At 42.7% G+C, this 24,842-nt stretch overlaps 1 long non-coding RNA gene across 1 annotated transcript; it reads right to left on the bottom strand.

The window, feature by feature from the left end:
* Positions 1 to 18,206: 18,206 nt before the first annotated feature.
* Positions 18,207 to 23,877, bottom strand: LOC104078884. The gene is made up of 3 exons (XR_683542.1): positions 23,736 to 23,877; positions 19,841 to 19,884; positions 18,207 to 18,713 (listed from the first exon to the last, which is right to left on the bottom strand). It is a non-coding gene; the product is annotated as an uncharacterized LOC104078884 (long non-coding RNA).
* Between the last annotated feature and the right edge of the window lie 965 nt (positions 23,878 to 24,842).

The following is a 24,842-nucleotide window of genomic DNA, read 5'->3' as shown; positions in this document are numbered from 1 at the left end:
TCCAATTAACGTGGCAAGTGAAGAACCCGTGATTAATACTAAGCATTTGAACGTTCTGTTTTACGATGTTAACAATCCTCTAAAACTGAGAATTGGTTCCAGGCACCTCGAGCACTCAAGACCACTTCTTCAGAGCCACAGAGAGCCCAGTGAGAGATATCAAGATCAAACTCAGGAAATTAGCTTTCATCTATAACACAATAGCAATGCAAAAAATTTGACTTCAACTAAGCCTGAAAAATAAGCCCCATTCCATTTCACTGGCTTTTCAAAAGTGATCAGGGCAGCATTTTGGAGCAATGGATTCATGGGAGCCCCATTTGAGCTCGATTTTAGAGATGCAGATGATCCCACTGTGAGAAGACAGAGCACTAAAAGTTAAGGGTATCTTTCCTAAATGACACCTACGATGAAATCCAACCTAAGTTCAAATGGGACAAGATTGCTTTTATGTGGCCATTTGCCATACAAGACATCTAGCATCGTACATTCATGCAGCATCACTGGGAACAGTGTCGCCTCTATACAATATACAATATACAATACACAAAGCAGAAAGACACTTCAGCAGGGATTGCTGGGAAGTAGATAGGAATGGCACAGTATAAAAAAAAAGGTATGAGAAAGACTGGGGCACGACAAGACTGCTGCAATGTTAATCTTACCCAGCATCTACGGAGAATGTCACATCTGCACACCAACACAGGGAGTCCTGGCTGCTCGGTTGATAGGGGAGAGAATCCGCGATGGAAAAAATCTCCTTCACGTACGCGTGCATGCACACAGGTATGCATAGGGACTGATGTACAAAACTCAGTCCCTTTTCTACAGGGGACCTACCCCAGAGGGCTCTCCCGAAGCTCAGACTTTGGGGGTTGATGGGTGAGAAGGGAGTTTAGTCCAGGCAGCATCACCTCTGCGCACCTGGGAGCAGCCGCCGCTGGCAGAGCGAGCTGAAAGGCTTCTCAGCTCCTGCAAAGCACATTTGCCATGAATAGCAGAAAAGGTGAGCCTAAAACTTCATTTCCACAAGATGAAGATCGAGAAGAGTTCATACAATCTTCCGCCGACAGAAACAATAGCAAAACAACCAGCCCATGGCAGACATGCTCCTTAACGCACTTCTGGAAAGTGCCCTGCTATTGTACCCACACTATGTGCTCAGCTCAATAACTCGTACAGAACAGAAAGCAGGCAGTGGGAAGGTCATTTGGAAATTAAATTCTAAAAGAGATACCACACATTTAAAAATTTCCAGCCTCGGGAGGACAGAATAGAGTTGTTTATTCAGAAGGAAGCACGTCTGGCTAACATTGAGTTTGCATTTAATTGGCACTGATGAACAATAAAGTTGCAAACTCCTTTCACTAGTGCATGAATGTGCAGAAAACAATCTGCCACAGAACATTATATAGGAAATATTGCCCTTCAGCCTCATGCAGCCTTCTGCCGTGTGAATCACAGCCCATTTAACGATGACATTGACGCTAGGCTTCTCAGAGGAAGGAAAGGCAGCTCTGACCATTACACACCAGCCAACATCATTAGGGTCAATTACCCTATTAGCACTGAAACAGACCTTATATGTGAACAGGGAGCTTCAATACTCTTCAAGTACCGCTTTCAACCAGAGATCAAAACTGGGCACATGAAGATATTGCAACCAGCGCTCAGCACCTAGCAGAATTGGGTCCCTAATTAGGATTTAATAAGCTGGTAATTGTAATGGCAATGGTCTCATTAGCCTGATGCCTCATTACTGTGAGCACAGATCAAGTTGAGAAAGGCAGTCAACCTTGCAAGCCTTTCCAAACAATGAGACTAGAGCTGATTAAAGCAAGCACTGCTTTTGTGGCAGTTCCTAATGAAAAGTGAATTCATAGCCAATGGGAAACCAACAGTAATTTGTGTCACTCTTTTTAAGAACATCTTTAGTAAGAGGCATGGGACCAGGAAGTTTGTTAATACCAAATAAATGCCAAAAATAGAAAGGAAGAATTTGTAGTCAGCACTACAAAATGGGGAACGCTGGACTGGAACGATGTTTGCTCCCAAGACAGTTCATGGACATTACTAATGACTGCTCATTGTAAAATCTCTAAAGCAGACCAACACGCTTCTGAATCATGAAGAACTTAGTGGCCTTTGGTTCCCCGTTATGTTTATTTAAGCTGTCATTTCAGGTATACACTTGGGCACTGCTCAATAGCAGGTGAAATCATGCTGGATTTTCACTGCAGTGTTCAACTTGCCTTTGATCAAACAAACTGCCTAGTGATTCTCATCTGCCTCTATTTGTACAAGATCATAGCTACAGGTCTGAGATATAGTTGTGCATTTATTAATAATAGAATTGCAATGTGTTTTATAAATCTTTTTTTCTTTTTTATTTCAGGAATTTAGAGAAAAAGCCAGACCATTCCATGAACAAAATTGGAGTATAGATGCCATCTCATGCCAGGCAATTCTCTAGCTGCCAATCAATTAAGTATTTCTGAATGCAAATCAAGAAGTCAAGGCCCTAGGCTTTATTGCTCACCTTCTTTCAATCGAGAACATTAAGTTTACCAAGGCTAGGATTTTGCATCAAGTCATTTTACATCATCTTTTCACCACAAGGAAGCAATGTGAACAGAGAGCTGGTAAAATGAATTCAAAAGAATCGACTCATTAAAAGTAAATACTGAAATGGCTTCAGCAAAACCAAATCACTAACAAAAAGGACACTTCTGGGCTTGATTTCTGGGTATCCAACCAGACAGTTTTAAAGTTCCTGCAAGCGGTTACCAAGGCACAGACATATATGAAAAGTCTTTTACAGAAGGGAATTGAAACTCTTCAAGCTGATAGTGGTATAATGGATTAACCATGATTTTTCTGTGGTGAAAAGATGCCTGCAGAACAAAGCTTCACATAGACTGCCTTTCAGTCAAAAAAATGCAATGACCTACCACGGAGAGCAAACTGTGCTGTTACCCTCGTGAAGCATTTTACGCTGGCACAGGATGTATCTGCAGCGATGCCTTGGAGCAGCCGTCACCAGTTACACACCACATGGATCGTCACCGATCTCCCTCGGCAGCTGTTACGTGACTGTTAAGAAAAGTAGCAATGCTCATGGCCACCAAAAATGGAGAAATCACTCAGGAGCTTGAAAATGTGATTTTTCAGTAGTTAAGGGGGTCTTATTTATTAAGCTGGCTTCGGCACTACGGTCCCAAGAGCCCTTCTCCTGCACAGGTGCTGGTATCTGCCCAATTCCGCAGGCAGCTGGTTCAGGGAGGGCAGGCAGCAGAAAACCACTCACTTGCCTGGTTTTGCTGGGCCGTTTGTTTGGTTGGACGGTTCCCTGAAGCAGCTCACCTTGGGATCAAATAAATAAATAAATAAATAAATAAAAGAAGCACCAATATCATCACTTTGAACGTCAATCCTGTGCTTACAGAGTTGACAGTGAATAAAAAGCACCACTTAAAGATGCTAATACACACAGAGAGACCCTTAAAGATGGCCCAAGACCAGTACAAGAGAGTAAACAGGAATTTCACACAGGGAATTAATACAAAAGAGGAACAAAGAGCCATGACACGAGGAAGCCTTGCTGCCTGCTACTGCTTTTATACCTCAGGCAATGAGAAATCCAGCAACGAGAAGATTCAATGAGAAAGTCCTTGTGAAAGGCTCAGTCGGCCTTCAGAGAGCTTGTTTCATCCGAAAGTGCTGCAGCAACCCCATGACTGAGGTCTGATGAAGGGGTTCCTACCAGCAGACCCCCGCAGTGAGCCGCCTCGTGCCTGCGCTGCCAGACCAGCTAGGGGAGCGGCCCCCGCGGGGGCAGGACACCGGGCAGGTTTGGTTCTTGGTCTGCCTGCACTTTGTCTCGGGAAACCACTCATTGTCTGGGACAATCTCAGGAAAACACTCATTGTCTGGGCTAACTGCTTTGGTGACCGGCTTCTGCTGGTGTCCACATCTCAGAAGATGAACATCCTTCTCCTCTGGGCAGCTTCAGCAGAAGAGAAGCTACGGGGGCAGGTAGGGGGGCATCGGTGGTGCTGCTTCCGCAGCAGTGCGCTCCCAGGCCACCTTTGACAGCGGAGACTCCACTCCCAGCTCCTCAGGCTAGAGAAATACAAAGGTTACCCCACCTTTTTGTTCGTTTTAGTGCCACAACAGCTGAGCGCAAAGCTGTAGTTTTGTCTCCTTCAGCTTCTCCCCGCAAACCAGAGCTGTGGAGACTGCCACCTCCTCAAACTCCCACCCACAGCCCAAGAGCGCTCAGATGAGGCACACGGCCCGGGAAGGCTGCCCAGCCACCCGGGGTTGAACACCAAGTGATGCAACACCTCTAACAAAAAACCTTTCACAGGGTGTTGGAGGTGCAACAAGGACTTGCCACGTTCTTCGTGCTAGGTGGGAAAGGAGGAGCTTAGTATAGAGTGCCTTCCTCCAGCTACAGAAAAGAGGCTGCACTGGTCTGGCCCATGAACCCACCTGGACTGGCCAACGTGCCCAACAGCCTCTCTGGTACCTCTGTCCACACGTTGCACATACTTTTGTGGAGTTTTACTAGTGGAAATTGCACGCAATCCTCTTGATTTCCTGTGTTGCACAGAGCAAGGAAGGAGCAGCTTGTATGGCTTAATACTCCCTCCTGCTGCCAGCTGACTGGGTTTTCTTGCATTGGTATGAAACCTCCGGGCAGCAGCCAAATCAAATGGGCAGCACAGGAGCGGCGAGAGAACATCAGAGTCAGGACAGGATCTGTTCATCTGGCAGCAGTCACCACCTCCACATCCCTCCGTGAGGCAGAAACGCAGAGGAAACACGATCTGAGAAAGGCAATTCCAGCAAATGAACATGCTGGATCGACCACGGCCAGCTGCGCTACGCAACTGCTCTTCTGAAGGACATAGATGCCTCATTACCAAAAGCACCATTTCTAGAGACCGGGCAGCCCCAGCCCCAGCTGTATCTGCTGCAGTATTTAGAAGGTGCAACCTCCATCAAAACCGTGCTGTGCACTGGGGAATGCACAGCCTAAACCAGACAATGTGATGGATAGCAAGGCAGAGAGGACGTCAAAATCCAAACAGGGACTACCTCAAGCTCGTAAATTATTTAATGAAGCAAGAAGAGCCTGCATTTGTACTCTGTGCAGCATCACCTATGGGGAAACAGAGCGGTAGGGCTGGTAAGACGACAGACAGGTACCCTGCTCTGTGAAATATCCAAAACTGAGATGAGAAAAAGCAATTATGTTCTCTTCGTGGGTGAGGAATGGAGGCTTAGCACAACTAAAAGTCACATTTTAAAAGTTAAGTACCTCAATATGTGGAAAAGCATCTAGAGTACTAGACAGAAGAGGGCTAAAAAGCATTTGACACTGAGCTCCACTGATTTCAGCAGCATTTCTATACTCACATGCTTTTGTTAGCAGTTGAAGCGGTTACCGAAGCGAGTGGGTGTACAGCTGAGGTGCAGCGAGAAGTGAAATACAAGTTTCCAAAATCACTGGCATCCTCCCTCTTACCCCCCTTAACCATATACAATTTTTTGAGAGAAACTGCAGTACCAATCTCCATAGCCTGTGCAGATTCAACAGTTCAGGGCATGGGGAGCTCTCCCATCCCCAGGCTCCCTCAGTGGCCAAAGAGATAGAGAAGGGGCAGCAGAGAAGGAGCAAGTCGAGAAGATTGCAAAGCATAAATCAGTATCACAATACAAGCATGGCCCAGAAACGCCAACCTGCAAATAAAACCGGGGGCAGCCAAGAGCAGCACTAGGATTTACAGCCTTTGGGGGTTCAGCTCTCAATCCAGGCACAGTCCAGACTTTCACCCAGAAAGTGCAAACGTCGGTGCAGAGCAGCTGGGAAGTGAGCAGGACCCGACCCACGCGCTCCTCCTGCGCTTTGAGCACTCCTGCTGGCTTCACAGCAGGTAAGCAATCATGGCAAAACCAGGACTTTCCTACTTGCCTTATTCCGGAAGGATTTGTGGAATTGTTGTGCAAGGGACTGCCAGACCAGTAATCTGTGTGAGGAAAAGCAGAGCTAGGTTTTTTGGTTTTTTTTTTTTCAAACTTATAATTCTGTCGTAAATGTAAGTGCTGAATGCTTTTTTAAATTGTTCATAAATTGCATTACTCTAACATTAACATTAATTTTGCTGTTAGTGAATAATTGTACTTTGTGGAGTTCGATGAATTACACCAAGGAAAATCTGATTTTAAGCAAAGGAAAGGATCTTGCGATTGGAACAAAAAGTCTCTTTATGTTCTTTATTTTTCAAAAGTCATTGGGGTTTTTTCCACAAAGGCATACATTTCCTGATATAGAAGGTAACAACCAGCTTTTGATCTTGATGCGGTCACTGGGACTACAAGCAACTTCGGTTATTAATTGCCCCCCAAAGTACCCCAGAGAACAGCCGCCCCCCCCAGCTGGAGCACAGCCCCAAGACATGGGCAGAGATCAGAGGACCTCTTCCCACAGAGCCGAAGCTGTGATTTGCAGAGGGAGTTCAATGTCCTTTTGAGGGCCGGGGCGTTACGGCAATCTAATTCATAACTTCCTCCGTTCTAGGTATCTGTCGCTGTACTTGAAGAGGTGGGGGCAGGGAAGGGACCGATGGTGATCACGTTCAAGAACATCATCTTGAAACACCAGCCAGAGCACTTCAGTGGCGGGAGGGAGGCCCTGAGAGCACGCAGGAGGGGGAAGCCTACAGAGAAGAAAGGTGCTTCAAGGCACAAGCTTTACAGTCTGGAGATGTGGGTTCAGAATCCCACTCCTCAGCAGAAGTCCTTCATGAACCCACAAAGTCTAGAGTGCCTGTTTCTCCCCAGGAGATACTACCACCTCCCAGGTTCAGGGATGTGCTATCAAGAAAATTACCTGAAATGCTGAGAACTACAGAAAAATCTTAGTAACAAGAACCCATGTTGTCCTCCCAAAGGCTACCCTGGGACCTTAGCATGCAGGCAGCCACTGCATCTGGAGGTTTGTGAGGAGCAGCTGGATGCTTGAGGTTCAGACAAGCAGAGCCAGAGATACCGAACCTGCAGCTTCCCCGACGTAAAGACCTCTCCAGCCATCCTGACTCACTAACTCCATTCCTGCAGACAGCACACCACCGCTGTGGGACTGACGTGCCCACGTTAAGGGCAATAGTAAGAAGTCTTACTAAAAATTGCAAAGTTGCCGTTAAGCTCACGCTATAAAGCTCTTCCAAACAGCGTTGGTCTCCTTCTCCAGGCTCTATAGGCACACATTCACGTGGAACAGAAACTTGACAAGAGGAAGGACAAGCAGGGTGAGGCTAGGTGACCACCATCTCCTTTCTGGCTGCCTGCTCTACAAACACTAGCAGAAGCAGAACCGATGTTTCCTGCTTTTCCTCCATCCTTCCCCTCCGAAGGCGCACCGAGCACAACGCACGCTCAGCAGGCGCAGGAGGTCTGCACGCTGCTTCTGCTCGCCAGAAAGACAGCGGCCAAGTTTCCCATGTGGCAGACAATTGGGATTTTTGTTTTAAGCCTAGAGAACCGCTCGGGTAGGTTAGAAAGCAGCACCTTCTCACTGTTAACGAGTGTGCCAGGAGGCCTTGCTCTCCCCAGCAATCGTAGTACGAGGTCAGGTCGGACAGTACATGCCTGTGCTAGATCAGATGTCCTTCAACGACATTTTGTGCAATATTATGTTGCTACTCAAACCCACAGGTTTCCCCATATTTACCCAGAGGCCAGGAAGCTCTGCTACCTGATGGAGAAATCTATCTAGCCATGCACTTAGAGGCCTGACAAGATCTGATAAAGTTTGCCTCTTCTGCCCAAAGCAATCGGGCATTTACCCCGTTTGCTCCTCAGCAGCACCGTATTTGCTGTCAGGGGGAGAGGGAATAGCCCAAAGAGCACCTAGTAATCAAACACGCTGCGTCTGGCAGATATTGCAGACTCACCACTTGTACTGCCCCACGATGTATTTTCTTTAGTCTTTTCGGTTCTGCCATCCCGCAAGAGCTGTGAGCAGGGCCATTTGTTTCGGACGAGCTTTTCCACCCCTCCACCACCAATGCTCAGAAAACACTGCAAGCAAACTGAGCCCACATCTCCTTCACCATTTCTTGGTAAAGCAAATGATCTGCCATGAACTCTCCGAGGTCAAAGACCCCAGCAGACTGTAGTATCTTGCCTAATTTATTTTCTACTCAGTTTCTGTATGTCTGGATCCTTCACTTAAGCCACAGTTCAACACAACATCCCTATTCGGTTTGTGCATAATTTAAGGAACAGCTGAACGCCATTTCCTTCCTTGCGCAAGAGTGGATGCAGCCGCGTGTCTGAGCGCTTTGCTGCACAAACACCTCAGGTCAAAACTGCAGCCTTCGGTATTTTGCAGGGAAACCCCTGCCGAGTCCAGCGGGAGCAGAACTTCAATCTGTCTTTGTAGCATCAGCGTCCTTCACCGTTCATTTTGTGTGTCACCTTGTTTCACTGTTTTCATTACAACCGCTGCTTCATTTTGTGGTGCAAGGGGTTTTTTTTGCAGCTCTATGATTTAAAGAAACTTAAAGTATATTTTCTTATTAAAACAAGGACAAGAAAAATGCTACTCTGCAGTGAAACAAACCTCCGCCATACTGAAGTAACGGCCGGCACTGCCTGAGGGCTAGACATATTCAACCCATCTTCGAGCATACAGACGTCCCCAAGGACATAGTATCTTTCAGCAATCAGGCAGATTACTGAAAGTTGGGTGGTTTTCATTTCTTAAACTTCCAGGAATTTTCCACAGAGCAGGAACAAGCCTTTCTGACAGTTCTGTCTCAGAGTGAAAGGCAGAAGAAGTGACGGGTTTAGACCGCTTGAGAATAAAACCAGAGAGAAGACACCTGTAAGTGACACCAACTTCATACATACTGAAGTAGACTATAAAAAAGTGAAAAAAATCATACATTGTAGGAACCCACAAAACAGGAGAACTTGATTGACAGCATAGTAACACCTACAGAATAACAGACTAGAATTGCTGGTAGAACATTTAAATATATTTAAATTAATTCCCCCATTCCCGAGAAAGCGATTATGTTGACACTGGAAGCACCTAAGATTTCAATCTGTTTTGAAACATCAAGCTGCCAATATTTTCATCTTTTCTGCAATACGACCATTAAGGGGAATTAAAATGCAACATTGCTAAATGATTGCCAGTACATCATCCACACAGGAGAGAGAGATTAAAGCTGTTTTGACAACTGCAGCCTCACCCAGCTGCAGGAGAACATTGCTTATGATAACGGCCTACTCCTGAGCAGCCCTCAAGGACAGCAGCTCAGAAGGGAAAGGGTACAGACAGCTTTAATGCAGCGTAAGGGCTCTTCAGAGCACACTTGGACAGGCAGAAGCACCGATTGACAAGTGGTTAAAACAGGATTACTAAACCCAGGGGAATTCAGGTCATGCTATTTCTCCTCAGAAGGGGACAAAGAGACCACCTACCTGCATTGTGGTCCTTCCTCAACTGAGTAGTCTTGTCCTGTCCCATCCCTTCTCCTCCCCTTTCTGCTCACAGCATCTGCTGATGGAGATGCAGAGTAGCCCAAAGACCATGCCCTAGGGCTAGGAGGGAAGTTGGGGGATTTGAAAGTGTTCAGCATCTGCAAGTCAGAAGACACCGGAGAGCCAAAATAGAGACATTTGACATCCACATGGAGAACTACAAATTTCAGACGCAATTCGGGGAATACGTTGCAGAAGCTGAAAGATGCTAAAATCATGCCTATAAAGACACAGGCAAGTTTTGCACAATCTCAGCATGTGATCAAAGACCAGCTCTTCCAAGTGGTGAGGTGCTCCCTCCCTTCTGTTTGTGAGTTGTCATGTTTTACGTGACCTGGGAGCTGTATTATTAGTATTAGATTCTGAAAATTCTCAGAGATTAGTACCTAGGGCTGAGCCAGTTGTTTTCTGAAATTTATCTAGCCAAGAGAAGAATTATTTCTTCTGTACGAATATCACTCTTTTGCTTTAAATTCAGTTTATTAGCCTTAATTTGATTGTATAAAGTCACAATGGCTCAATTAAAAGCAGCCAGATATGTTGGGGTTTTTTCTGTGCATATGTAGCCCATGGAAGAAATAAAGAGAATAATTTAATACTGGCCAAAGCATTTGTTTGTATTCAACGCAAGAGAAATTCATCAGCTTGAACTAAGCCACCAACAGAAAGTTAAATTAGCTCCAGTGGGAACTAACTTCACATGCATTATTTTTCAGGATGCTTTTAAGGAAAAAAAAAAATAAAAAAAAAAAATCAATAAAGCTCTTGAAATACTTTAAATACAACCAAAGACTGGCTGCAAAGCAGCTAAATCAATTTAAGAGTGGAGATGTGTTCTGCCCTGGGAATTGCTAAAGAGAAACACAAGCACCATTTCGTGGTACAAATAATAATGTCCCCCCCAGCCCAACACACACGTCCAGCCCAGGCACGTGGCACCATCAGTACCTATACAAATGCTCTACTCAGCATCCTTTTTTCAGCACGTAAAGGGAGAAGTGCCCTCTGTCAGCCAAGAGCACAGCCACTGCTGCTCTGGCAGGAGACTGGTTTTGTGGTTTGCCCAGCGTAATTCAGCTTTCTACTCCATTCTTCCCCAAAATCCAAGGGAGAGCTGTCTTTTCTGCTCGCTTAAGTAAATCCAGGGCAAAGGACAATCTGTTGTTTCCCTGTTCATTAGGCAAACCGGTACAAACCCCAAAGGTTAGCCATGGGCCATAGGCACGCTGTCATTACATCTTTAATTAAAAACTTCACTGCAACGCACACGCATCGGGTACGAGTGCGCACCCAGCCCGCGCACAGCCCAGCGGAGACCCCCGGAGCAGCCGCGCCAATCCCACACAGGTTTTGGAACCAGAAAACCACCATTTTGATTTCCTACCAAAAGAGCCCAGAGATGACATGCTTCAGGAGGGACACGGTGGCTTTGGTAAATATGCCTCAAAAGGCGATTCCTGAAATATGCAGATCACTGAACTGTGGTTTATTTTAATATAACAACGAAAGAAGCGAATGCCATGATAGGCAGTTTCAATAACAAGGCATTAAAGTGCCCTGCAGACGAAAGAGACCATTCTGCAGCAACAACTGCGGATGTTAAACCTCAGCCACAGTGGCTGAAGCGCTGCCGAACTGCTCTGCTCAGTCTCCTTTGCTCAGTTTGGATCTTCAGATGCAAGGAGGTTCTCAGAAGATGAGTAGCTGCGTTGGCAAGCAGACAAGAGGAGCTGGCAAATTATAAACTTGCTTATCTTGCTTTCTTGTCCTGTATCAGCAAATCATGAAGTGGCTGATGACCAGTCAGTCTGAGTTCAGAGAATCTGCAGCGAAGAAGGAGTTGTAGAAACTCTTCGCTAAATAAAATGAATGAAATATTCTCATGCTAGAAGTCAGTCTTGTTTCCTTTTACCCAAGGAAGTCACCTGGATAACTCCCAATTTATCAGCAGGATCAGAGCGTGACATCACAAATTCCCATTTGAACTCTTGTCACCTGTGGTGTCAGAGCTCGGACACTGGAGTCTGTCCAGCAATACCTATGTGCTAAAATGGTGAGCTATAAAATGTGAATGACGAGGGCTTGTTTCAGTAGTTTACAGCATGGATACATGGCTTCATACGACAACAAACGTAGCCAAGTTATAGTCGGGCAGGTCACTCAACAAGCATGTGGCAAGGGAGCTCTCTTACCAAAAGCGCTTTACAAAGCTACCATGAGATAATGGAGAAGCTTTTCCACGTGAATAAATTGCCACTGGAAAGCTACGGAGCAGGAACTGACAGTTCTCACAACAGAGAGAGGTCACCAGCAGAATACCACAGCGCTGGGGTTATGCCAATTGCTGTATTGATAAAAAGCTGAAAAGGAGGTGAACAGTGAAACGCAAAGTTCACGTGCTATCATCCAGGGAAGTAAAGAAGAGGATTAACTACAAAGAGCTACAGGACTTCATTTCACTACGCAATGGGGTGAGAGATCCAGATTACTTATGTTTACATTGACCGACAAAACGATGCATTGGGAAAACATGATCGTAATTTTACTTTCACAAGGAGGAGCTACTATTACTCACAAATGACATCTCGGGATTAAAACAGACAGCTCTAAGAAGCATTAGCTTGATATACACTGGTTATTAAGAAAAGGCAAATTCAACACTGGGAATTATTAGAAAAGAAAGAACAAAACATTATTATGCCAAAACATGAATGAGGTGAAGGATTCGTATCAACGATTGTGTGTGCAGTTTTTCCATTCATGACACATCCCTGGAGGGAAACATGAAACAGAAGTATGCATGGAGAATTTCATTTTACTCCATGGGTCTCTCCTGCCTATCTGTACTCAATGACGACGACATTCTCTGAAGTACAAGACTGAAGCCGTAACTGGAAAGCATACTATCACTTTCAGAAGTTCTAACTGAGGAAACAAATAGGATAATGAGATTATTTAAATTACAAGTAAATAATCACCAAGTATGATGCATCTCCGTATTTTAAGGGAAATGGTTCCACAACTTGGATGAAATTCTGCCTAACATTCATTCCAACAGACTAAAACATCAAAACCACATACCTTGCACAACTCAGGCTACCCAAGCAACTGGGAACAGCAGGTGCCTGCTCAGTAAAGACTTAATACAAAAGTCATTAAGAAAAACAACCAAACAGGCCTGTTTTCCTTCTGCTCTTGCACAGGTAGGACAGGTCCCGTCTGACAAGTTCTGCTTCCAGCTCCTTTGATGAGAAAGGTTCAAGTACCAGCAGGCCATGGCTAGTGACGGAGACCCAAAAATGGAAATCTTGAAGTATACCCATTTAGTGCTGTGTGGTACCTGCTGGAGAAATCTTCTGCTTCACATTGACCACATAGGGAATGTAAGTTAGGCACCTTAACAAATAGGTCATTTTAAGATTTCATGCCTTGACCCATTTCAAATAAGAGGCATATGTCACTGCTCAGCCATTCCTGCCACGGAAACAGGTTTCTATGAAGGTAAGACGTGAATTGGCAGCCCCATCAGCTATCCACAGTAACTGACTCTGCAGAGCCTTTTTGGGTGTATGCTCACAGCACAACTCACTTCACAGTCGCTCCATGCTTCAGGGGACAGCAGCATGAAGCTACCCAGATGCACCCCCTCAGCTCTTCGGCGGTACGTTCAGACCTCCATCTATCTCGTACTTCGAACTGGTGCTCTTACGCTGCTCATGCACCTCATCCACAGGGTAATATCTACCCACCATCCCCAGATACTCATTTACGAACTGTTCTCTGGACAAAAGCGTTCCATCTGCTGATAGATGGCAAATGGTGCTAACAAATAAATTACCAGCTGCCTGCCAACAGACAACCCAGGTCATCTCAGAAACTGTAAAGGTTTTTCTTAAGGAATGATTAGTTGAAAAACAATACTAAAGAGGCAATAAGTGCTATTACTAAACTCATTCTGCTGCCATCATTAGGGGAGTCAACTTACCTGTTCTGTGCTAATTAGATCAGTTAGCAGAAGCTCAGAAAGAGGAACATTAACCAAAGCGTATCTGGAGCATCCCAGGGACAGGAGACAGTCAGAAGGGATTTCTGAGTACTCATTGCCTATGGAGTTTTGAAAACCTCTTAAACCAGTCATTCAAGTTAGGTCAAGACATATGGATTTAATCCTTCCACTCCCTCTAGCAAAGTACAAAGCACTTTGTCAGGGAGCTTTCAACTGAGGCCAAATCAGCAAGTGTGTCGGTTTTGCCAATGCAGTAACGCTGATCTTCTGCACCTCCTGACAGAAGGCAAGGCTTCCCTTCACACAGCATTCCGCTCCTCATTCGAAGCTAGTGTATTTAAGTACTGATAAAGATGAAATTTAGATTCTCTGACCTTTTTCTATTAACAAGTGCCATGGGTATAAAAATATCTTGTTGGGCCAGTATCACACCAATTTACGGTATAAAAAGTAATGTCCTCTGGGACAAAATAACTTCCTCTGTCCTGTAATTACTAGAATGACACCTGCCAGAGTAAGCCATCCCTGGTTCACACCTTCCGTGATTACCACTGAAGTTTGTAAGCCTACCAAAAAGATCACCGTTTATCCTAGATGAAATCCAGAATTAAGTGCTGTAAGCATAGTGCACTCAATATGATTGACTGCCTTGCACCACGTTGTCTTGGAGACCAGCAGACAAAAATCGGAGACAGATGACCCATCGTCCTCTTCCTTGGAGGAAAGATCCTTCTCCTCTACCAGCCACAGAATATTTCCCAAGAGAGCTCCAGAAGGAAAGATCAGACTCTACCCGCAAATTCTCCTCTATCTTACCTAGAAATAAAAGATTGAATAGGACTGAGACCTCCATTTCCTTTCACAAAAGCTGTAATAGTTATGGATTGAGGTCAGATTCTGTGCTGAGAATGTGCATCATGGGACACTAGTACTTGCTACAGCGCTGAGATGACTTGCATGCATCAGCCTAGCAAAGCAACTGCACCGCAGGGCTCCACCCTGCCCTGCTTACACTCGGCCGAAGAACAGCACAGCGAAGGCTGCACCTCGTACTAGCAAGGCACATGTATCTCTTACTACAGACCCCCAGGTCAGAGAAAGGGGGACACACGAAGCTTGATCATCTATATTTTTCCTGCCCAGTGACAATGTTGGGAGCACAGTCTACAGCTCAGTGCTACACCATGCAAACACCTCCACAAAGATGCAGTGATCTTTAATGTGCGTTTAAAGGCTTCTAGTGGAGGTGCTTTAAGAGCAGTGAAGGAACTCTTCAGAGCAGCAAAGCAAACACCACCAATGAAAGTATATACTATCATTAACAGACCTATTGACAGTACTCAGCTGTGAAAAGCAATCTCAAGAGTTAAATCAGCAGTCAACACAAGACATCCCTCAAAAAAAAGGAATCTTTACTAGAGTGGCATCAGCAGTGACTATCCCCATGTTATCACACAGACCCAGCAGAGCAGAAAGGGAAGTACACTAATCCAAGCAGGGACCATTCCCCCCTAGCAGGACCTTTTCATTGTGGTCAAGAACTATATTGATCCTAAACTTGCACATAGTGAGCTGAACTAAGTGCCCTCTGGGTATCTGGTGCATGTCAAGTCGTCAAAACATCTTTGTTTTCTCTCAGCTGGAGCTGGGTTGAAGACAGGAGTCAAATTCAAGCAGTTGGGTTTTATTCTGTAGTTCTACAGAATAGTCCTTTCACTGGGGTTGTCATAGCACACATGGAAAACATTTTTCAGTCACTCAGAACATGGCCTTTGTGGTTGGTTTCTTTTTTTTTTTTTTTTTAAACCTGTAGAAAGTAAACAATCATATTAGGGCAAAATTAAAAGGGGTGAATCTGGCTGATCATATTTCTATCAAACAACAGGAGTCAAAAACTTTTGCTTCAAAGTATTCATCCACAAATACTTCCTCAACAAATGCAGAAAGGCATCAAAGAGGTCCAACTGTACAAGAGTTGAGTACTTACCTAGCTAGATCCCCCCCCTTCACTATTTGTATCAAAGTCCATCTTGACCATATATTGACAATTGCCTACTATTATAGTAGTCAGCAGGATGAATTTAAGTATTTCAACTTCCCAAATCAAGAAATGAAATTAATCTAAAAATATTTTTAATGTAGCAAGTTTGGCTATAGAACCAGTGCAACATAAAGAGAACACCCATTGTATAACCAACTTTACTGCTTAATCTTAACAGAGTTAGCTACAGATGCAACGGATTTACCACAAGTTATTTGGTTAAATTAAATACTGCAGTTAGGATCATGCTGTTGGTAATTGTGGCTTTACAGTATCAATGCTCAAGTTGGCTGAATTAGTTTTACTGTAAGTAAAATGCAAGTTTACAGAGAAACAAAATAATTTAGTATAGTACGCTGTATTCTGTTTCATGCTCAGTCACAATGATAACGCCTTCGACAGATAAACAGTATTTCAGCATTATGTTAATAATGCCAAAACATACAGGAATTTTAATGCCAAATTTACAACATAATACAGTGCTTAACAAACAGATTTCGCGGGTATGGTGGCCAAGTGAGAATGCTACACGAGACTGAGAAGCATCCAAGCACTACCCAGTGCATACGAAGTGAACCATGCTGACAGGAATGCTTTACCTTTTGATGGAATTACTGTTCTAGAAGTTTGCGTCCCAAACATAATGCAACGTAAAATGAACGTTGAACCCTCGCCTCAAACATGAAGCAAAAGGACTACATGTTATTTACAAACTTGAACCAGTAAAACCACTTTAAGAACAGAAAAACATTGTGATCAATTGACAAATATGACAGAGCTTGATTACTGAATTACGTGAACTAGAATGGTAACGAGGTTGTAAACAAATTTTAACCAAATTAGGTTAATGCATCTATTCTTAACTCAAGAATATTGTCATTTCAGCAAACAGTGATTTTTAAAGCTAAGGACACTATCAGAGGTTTTATTTTTGTTTAAAGCCAAAACTGACAAAAATCTGGAAGCTGGCAAATCATTTTTGTTCCCTATTAGCCTTCATTAACATCTCCATTGCGTACTTCAGCAAAATTTTCAAAATTCCTGGTTTTGTCTAATTGTGCTTCAACTTAAGTAGCTGGTAGCAAAGTTGAAGCAAGCACTATCAACAGCTGGAAATCCCTACTCAGAGTGTTTGGTTTTCCACTATTGGGGATGAGATTAGACTGCTGGCATTGTTCTACATAGAAAACAAAACACTGAAGCATTCATTTTTAATTTTAAAATAAAAACTTCCTCAAAATAAAATAGGCTTTGCAAATATGCAAAGAAATATGTAGGTAAATCAGATTTCAATCTGTCAGTCACAGCAGTGTCCTCCTCATTCTTCCTCCCCCCCACCCTCCAAACTAACAGCAATGCCAAAGTGGCTGATGTGAAACTGATAGAATTAAAGTCATTTACATAAAGTCTGGCTACAAACCAAAAAGAAAAAGAAACTTTGTCCCTGCCGCATCTATTTTTTTTATCTTTTTCCTGCATTCTGTATTGAACTCATGCAAGCACGAAGGGGGTAGTGTTGGTTTTTTGTGTGTGTTTTTTTTTTTTTTAAACAGGCATAAGAGTTGTGCAAGACAAAACTGAACAAACTTTTGTTTCACTTCAGAAAGATTATATTACCAACTCCTTTCTCTTCATAACTAAAGGTGATAAAAAATAAACCCATAGTAATAATAAAAAACCACCTGGAGTCAAACTGCTTTTTCAAGTATGTTTCTCCCCTCATGAAAGAATTGCATTAGCCATACTACTGATTAAAACCCATGTCACAATCATTAGGATTCAGACCATAGGTCCAGATCTCCTGGAACTGGGCTCAGCTGGATCTCCAGCTGAGTTTACACACGACTGGGAACAGCAGGCCGATGGGTACACATGCATGCGTTACACCACTTCTCAACTCCCTGATTCTGACAACATCCACTATCACACCCCCATCACATCCCTGAAACAGGAGAAATGGCACAGGAGCCACAAAGTGATCTTGGACAGGTACCATCGTTCGTTGATCAATCGGGTGCAAATCTGGTTTGTGCTGACAGAGATGCACTTTACAGACCTACTAGACTGGAGAATTTTGCCCACAACGTTTCTACATAGCACAGCATAAAACACATCTTAGTATTTCATTCAGTCTGGAATTCACACCTCAATCTATTGCAATTATGGAAGCCAATGAAAAGTCAGTGAGAGGGGTTCTACAAGAGTTGGTCCCAGCATTAAACACTAATACACATGAAAAATAAAAGGGGACAAACTTCCAAGTCACTATTAGTGATGGTGATAGGTTCAACTTTTCTTCCTTCTTAAATTCACCTCCCATTAATGCAAGAGAAAAGTGCAACTTTGCAGCATGTTTGTTCACATCAAGTTTTTCCTCAAGAACACATTTTGCAGTAACAAAATACGGTCTATAAAGTTGCAAAGTGCACAAGCTGAAGGCACAGAGTACAAACGCATAGGAAAACAGATTTCAAAATACCAAGTAACAAAAAGAAGAGATAAAACAAAAATCTGGAATTTAAAACTCCCTGACAGAAGATACATTTATATGGGACCAACTCTTAAAAAGTGACAATTTTTAAACTAATGAACAAATACTGCAAAATAATGAAACTTTATTCTTATTATTTAAGTAAAAGCTCCAGAAAATACCTTGAAGTTTAAAAACTAATACACTGACGTGTTAACTAGTTTGAAGAATGTCCTTAATATTAAGAAAAGAGTGCAAAAAAGGTTCTTCCATTCTAACGCTTTTGGAAGCTGCTGATTTCGGCTGCCCATTTCCACTTTGAAAGGATTGTTTTTCAAGGTGCATTCCTCACAAAAATCGCAGAACATGAACTTGTTGAGAGGCCAGACCAAGGAATCATGTCTTTCAAAGTCATCCCAATTGTAGCAGCAACTGACATTTTATTATATAAAGAAGAAAGTCCAAAACTCTTCTTTGAGGCATAGTTCGTGTCAGAGCTCGAGTATCAGCAGTTGCCAAAGGAGGCTCCGGATACCACCTGTGCTCCTCCAGTGTCTGTTCTGGCTAGGAATAGAAGCTGATCCAGTATATTCACTATCTGTACCCCCTGGAGCTTGCACAAGCTGATGAGCCATCTGAAATTATATAAAAAGTTCAACAAATTCTCTCATATTAAACTTTCACCCTACGTCCTTTGCCCACCCTTCCTCCAACAACCTGAAAACCAGCACTGCCTGCAAAACGTTAACAGTGTAAACTGAAGCTGATATACCAAGTGAACAGCTATTAATTGATTTCAGGTTGTAGTAAGAGTTCATCATAAAACTGCACATTTTATGGTAACATACTCTGCTGAAAGCATAGGAAGAAGCTTGGCAGAAAGAACACAATAAAATGAACTGAAGTTAACAACAGCACCAGAACAGATACTATTTCCCAATCCCCAAGACTATTTAATGACCAGCAATCAGGACATTGTATTTAAATCCTAACCTAGAATGTATGGGACTAGATTCTCTCCTGGCCAAATATTTACTCAGCACAGAAGACAGGACCTTTGACTGACTGCACCCAAATTAGGAATGTCTGGAGTAGACCAACCAACTGAGAATGGAAGTATCATTCCTCCCTGTGCTTCCTCCCTCCCACCCCCTAATGTATATTGGGGGAAATTAAGGGAGTTACAAAGTGAAGAACCTCATAGTTAAAGATGCAGCAAGAGACTTCGTCTACAAATGGAAAAGAACTTCCCAAATACTGCCTTTAGTATCTCAATGCAGGTGGATCCTGTGTGTATTAGACACGTAATTGAGGGTTCCAAGTTGAAAAGCACAACCCTTCCAAACCCTCTGTTCTGTCAACAGACAGGTGATTTATACCAGAGGTGGACTGTCTCATCATTTCATTGCCTGTTATGTGTATCCTGACCAGGCAGAGACTTGGGACAACTACGTTCTTTCTCCTTAAGACCTCAGCTGTGTACTTAAATGAAGTGGAAGTATCTTGGCCTGGTAGCTAGGATATCTTACTACCTTACAGGTGGTTGTGGGACTCTACCACGGTTAGAGGCTCTGGACCCAAGAAATTTGTATCATTACTTAGAATGGTAAAGGTTACCCTGGCAGACAGCTAGCTACAACGTGGAGATGCAGGCTCTGACATCTTGCCACCCCCCTGAGAACCCAGAAGCCCACCGCTACCTGTATGCCCAACCTGTCAGGGACTGCAGCACACTGGAGGGCAGGGTTAGACGCATACTTACTGTACGTTAATTCTTCTCCAGCTCTCTTGCGTGACTGGTCACCTCTAGGAAAGAAGGGGAAGGAAGGTATTTTCATTTTAAGTAAAGGAGAACAGTAATGAAATACCTCAGTACAATCATCAACTTTTACAGACTTTAGAAACAAAATGCAAACATAGCAGCAATAACACATGACTGCAGGATTCTCTATTTACTAAACAGAAATATAAGCTATATTTTATAGATCTAATTAGCTCATCCTTTTTTTAAAGATAGTAGGTTCAATTTACAAAATGAAGATGAGGTGGTATTGCTCCTATGCAGTGTGGTCTTAATTCAAACTTCTCAACCAAACTTTATACAACTACATGAAAAACTCTGCATCTATCCGTCTAAGAAGGTAAGATGCTCCTGAAAAACCCAACAATCAGACTCTAAGCAGGTCTGTGCTGACAGCACTCCTCTTCAAGCAGGAGATTTAAATAAATAATTAAGTTGTATAAACACCGATTGACATCATTGCTCCTGAAAACCCAAAGTCAAATTCCCATCTATTTGGAAAACATTGTTTCCTTTTACTCTTGTGCACACAAACTCTTAAAGCTGGAAAATCTTGCTGCTTCCCAAGTTTCTTGTGAAGATAGATATGCTATTGAAACTGTTATGCAAGGAAAAGAGATTCCAATATATTTTCATCACAATGGTTATAATTTCACATTTATCTGCTGGAAGTTGGTACAAATTGGGGGTTTTTCTAATAATATGAAGTGTTCTTCCCTAAAAACCACTCTTAAGGTGATGGACCTGCTGTGTATGCCTTGATTAAGGTCCTTCACATGAGAAATACCGCCAAACAACCGGCTTGTGTTCCCACTTTCTGCAGCAACAGTATTTAATAGTGTTGATAAGCTGACTATTTCAACTAGAACCTGACATGCCATTAATGCTGAAGATGACACCTCACTGTACTGTCTTCCTCACGGTTATTGTTGTAGGAAGTGCAGCAGCAAAGACATCACCCTTTTTTGGCGCAATTACAGAAGAACAGATGACATTTCATGCTAACCCAGAAAAGAACAGACTTAGCATGCTCCTTGTAAAAGAGAAAAACAACCCTTCTATACATATACACATATACATTTATACATGTAGGAATATAACCTCAAAACAATTCTGAAAGGTTATAAATAAATATAACCCATGTTCCTGAACCTAGGAAGAACCATATTACTTCTTGAAACACATTTCAAGGCAAAATGAATTTCAAATACCACTGCAAAATGCCATGTAGCAAATTATATCACCTGTACTTCAGTTTTGTTTTACCTGCGTCCTTTTGATGATGACAGACTCGACTAACACTTTATATAACCTCCATATTTACCAGACTGCACTGACTACTTGGCAGTACAACCATATAGAATATATTGTGCAAAACACATTCATCAGAGGCTAAATGCCATCAATCGGTTACTCCATTGCAAAGTTTTATTTTGCATTTTTATGTAATAAATTGAAAGCAAGCTACATAGAAACAGCAGTTGCACCAAAGCATGGACTAGGGTTGGGCCAATTTTCTAAACCTACAAGACATACCAAAACTCTTCACATGGCCAATACCCAGATGATCACATACTGCAGAAAGCCAAAGGGAAGAAGTACTCTTAGAAATTAGATTCTGCAAACAATACGTGACACAGAAACCTTTACTTACTTCTCCCCTGTACAACTACCCTCAAGCCCTAATCTCTTCTTTGTCCCCACCTATCACACAGGACAGAAACAGTTTCCTATAGATTTGCATTAGTTCCAGTGCTAAAGAATTACTTTTCTCCATAGAACAGGAGTTGCTAAAATATACGCTCAGGATCCCACCAAATCTCTAATAAGAGAACACCACAGTGGCACCTAACCCTTGCAATGGTCAGTATCCTTCCTACCACCCTTCCTAGCCTTTTATACAGCATCCTCCTCACACCACCAGCCAAAGAACTCTATAGCCAAGCTGACAAGCCCATCTGATTTTCAGGTACCCAGGGAAAAATGTTTTTGAAACACATTGTTTTTGTGCATATGGACTGTTATTACTTCACTCTTAATTCTCTATGAAGTGTGAAAGCAGTGAAACACAGTTGTAAGCAGAACTATTACAAGGCACCTACAGAATTAGTAAGATTGAAAATGAGACAAAACTAAAATGTTCCTTTTTCTGTTTTGTTCTGTGCAGGAGGAGTGGCTGAGGGAACTGGGGCTGTTTAGGCTGGAGGAGGCTGAGGGGAGACCTCATCGCGCTCTACAACTACCTGAAAGGAGGTTGTAGCGAGGTGGGGGTCGGTCTGTTCTCCCAAGTAACAAGTGATAGGATGAGAGGAAATGGCCTCAAGTTGCACCAAGGGAGGTTTAGACTGGACATTAGGAAAAACTTCTTTACTGAAAGAGTGGTCAGGCCTTGGAACAGGCTGCCCAGGGAAGTGGTGGAGTCACCATCCCTGGAAGTATTTAAAAGATGAGGCACTTAGGGACATGGTTTAGTGGGCATGGTGGTGTTGGGTTAACGGTTGGACTTGATGATCTTAGCGGTCTTTTCCAACCTTAATGATTCTATGATTCTATGATTACATTCTTTTGGACATTAGGAAGCATTTCTTTACCGAGAGGGTGGTCCAACACTAGAACAGGCTTCCTAGAGAGGTGGTCAATGCCCCAAGCCTGTCAGTGTTTAAGAGGCATTTGGACAATGCCCTTAATAACACGCCTTAACTTGGTCAGCCCTGAACTGGTCACGCAGTTGGACTAGATGATCACTGTAGGTCCCTTCCAACTGAAATAGTCTATTCTATTCTATTGTCAGCATTATATGCCTACTCAGTTTCAAACAATCTCAAACTTCTATTTCTTGGGCCAAATGCATTGCTTTTCTCACCCCAAGCTCTTAGGGCTTTCTTTTTAGTGTCTTAACTCATGCTTATCTATCAAAAAATTCTTTTCCTCAACAGAAAGCCTTACAAGGAGTGAGTTTACAATACCATTTGCATTTGGGTCAGTAGTAGAGCTTTGAAGCTCAATGATTTACCAAGCTTTGAAGAGAGAGATTACCTTTGAGGAAAACTACACGAGCGTATGAAATCCAGGAGTACATCTAACACTAAACATACCCACATCTAGTGGGTGTTCAAACTACAGGACCAGATTCTCAGCGTTGCACAGGTAACAGGAAAGATGAAGATGTATTCTCATCATGCAGAAACGAACCTCTCGGGAACAGAGCACGATAGCTTCCCCAGCCTGATATTGGATTGTCAGACTACTGCAAAAGCGGTACACTGCTGTGGTGAAAGCGCTGTGCTTCTGTGTAGGCAGTTACATAGAAGAATATAGAGCAACAGGCACGGCCCAGAGTGAAAAATACAGGTTATGAACATTTTCCGCTGTCTCTTTTACTGTTTGTTCTTTTTTTTCCCCCAATTCAATATTCAGAAGAGAAATGCCTATTTAAAATAAACACCTTGACTGTACAAATAGCTCTGAAAGTGGAATAAAGAGAAGTCATCAATTGACATTTTCAGAAGCATCATAAAAAAAAAAAAGTCGTCTCATAGAAAATAAATGACCAAAGTAAAGGCTGAACAAGAGCACGATTATGCATTAGAAGCACAATTAAAACACAGGGATGCATGAACTGTAAGCAATCTGTTTCATGAAAATATTTCAAGACTTCAGATCATCTACTTTTTGGTACCGTCTGCAGGGTTGGTAGTGCTCAAAACGTGGGGAAAATAAGGCCGTATTTCAGAAACTGAGTTGTGAATGTTATTTATTAACTCTTACATTATTTCTTCAATATTTCTAGGTGCATCCGTTCTTACCATTTCAGCACTGTCCAGCACAATTATTACTGAAGATTAATAATTATTACCTCGTAAATCCATTCTGCATAAGCTCTCTTTGAAGTTTCTGGTCTTGAGCAGCATATTCCTGAAGCTCAGATTCCACAGCAGGGGGTAGAATATTTGGGATGAATTTAGAAAATAAAGCTGGTGCCATCTGTACCCATTCTGTAAGAAGAGGGACAGCAACAACAAAACACCTGTAAGAGATCTATTGTGAAAATTTTACTCTTTGACAAATGTGACTTTGCTCTATTTTAGGATCTTGAATTTAAAAAACAAAAATACCAAACAAACAACCCAAAACCATCCCCAAAACCCACAGAAACCAAGCCTTAAGGCAGAACAAATAATCATACTGTTAAAATGAGACGTTCACATGTAGATACTATCACTATTTTTTTTGGTCATCAACCTCATCATCAAATTGAAATTCAGTTCTTGCTGCATCTCACAGGGCCTGCTGAGTCTGTGGACACTCTCAAGGACAGGCACTGATGATCAGCAAACTCACCTTGATAATCGGGTCATTTGTAACACTTTACCCTGGGAAGCGTATTCACAAAAGTAACAGAGCCTTACTTCTAGAAAGCACAGTAATATCACCATACAACCCTGCTCCTCCATCCCCCATTTCAAATGAACGAATGCAATTCTCTCACTGACCTTCCAAAGCTTCAACGAACACTTTTTCAATGTTCATTATAAAATTTTAACCTGTATTTGTTCAGCTTCAGGATAGAAATGTGATTTAATTTCACTACACTGAACATTGCCTTACAGGAACAAGACAGTTTACCTTAAAGCTGCTTCAAGGCTGATTGTAAGAAACACAGAAGATTGAGCAAAGGATGAAAATTGGGTTTATAGCAACTGTGTAAGAAGTTCTGAGAAAAATAAATACTCCTCAACTATTTCTGAAGCCAGACATTCCAGAGGTTGTAGCAGTTACCTTAAACTTCATCTTTACTTGGAAAAAAGAGATGCTTTTAAAAATATTCACTGAGGCACATCACATTTTTATCCAATTCCTACATATGTTTACTTGGTCAATGCCAAGCTTCAACAGTCTTTACTTTAATCAGCAAACTCACTAAATAATCATTACTAGTTGTTGTGGTTTAACCCGGCAGGCA

Source organism: Fulmarus glacialis, unplaced genomic scaffold (genome assembly GCF_000690835.1).
Source record: "Fulmarus glacialis isolate BGI_N327 unplaced genomic scaffold, ASM69083v1 scaffold10820, whole genome shotgun sequence".
Taxonomy (NCBI): Eukaryota; Metazoa; Chordata; class Aves; order Procellariiformes; family Procellariidae; genus Fulmarus; species Fulmarus glacialis.
Note: the sequence above shows the minus strand (reverse complement) of the source record. Positions and strands in the feature narration are given on the sequence as shown.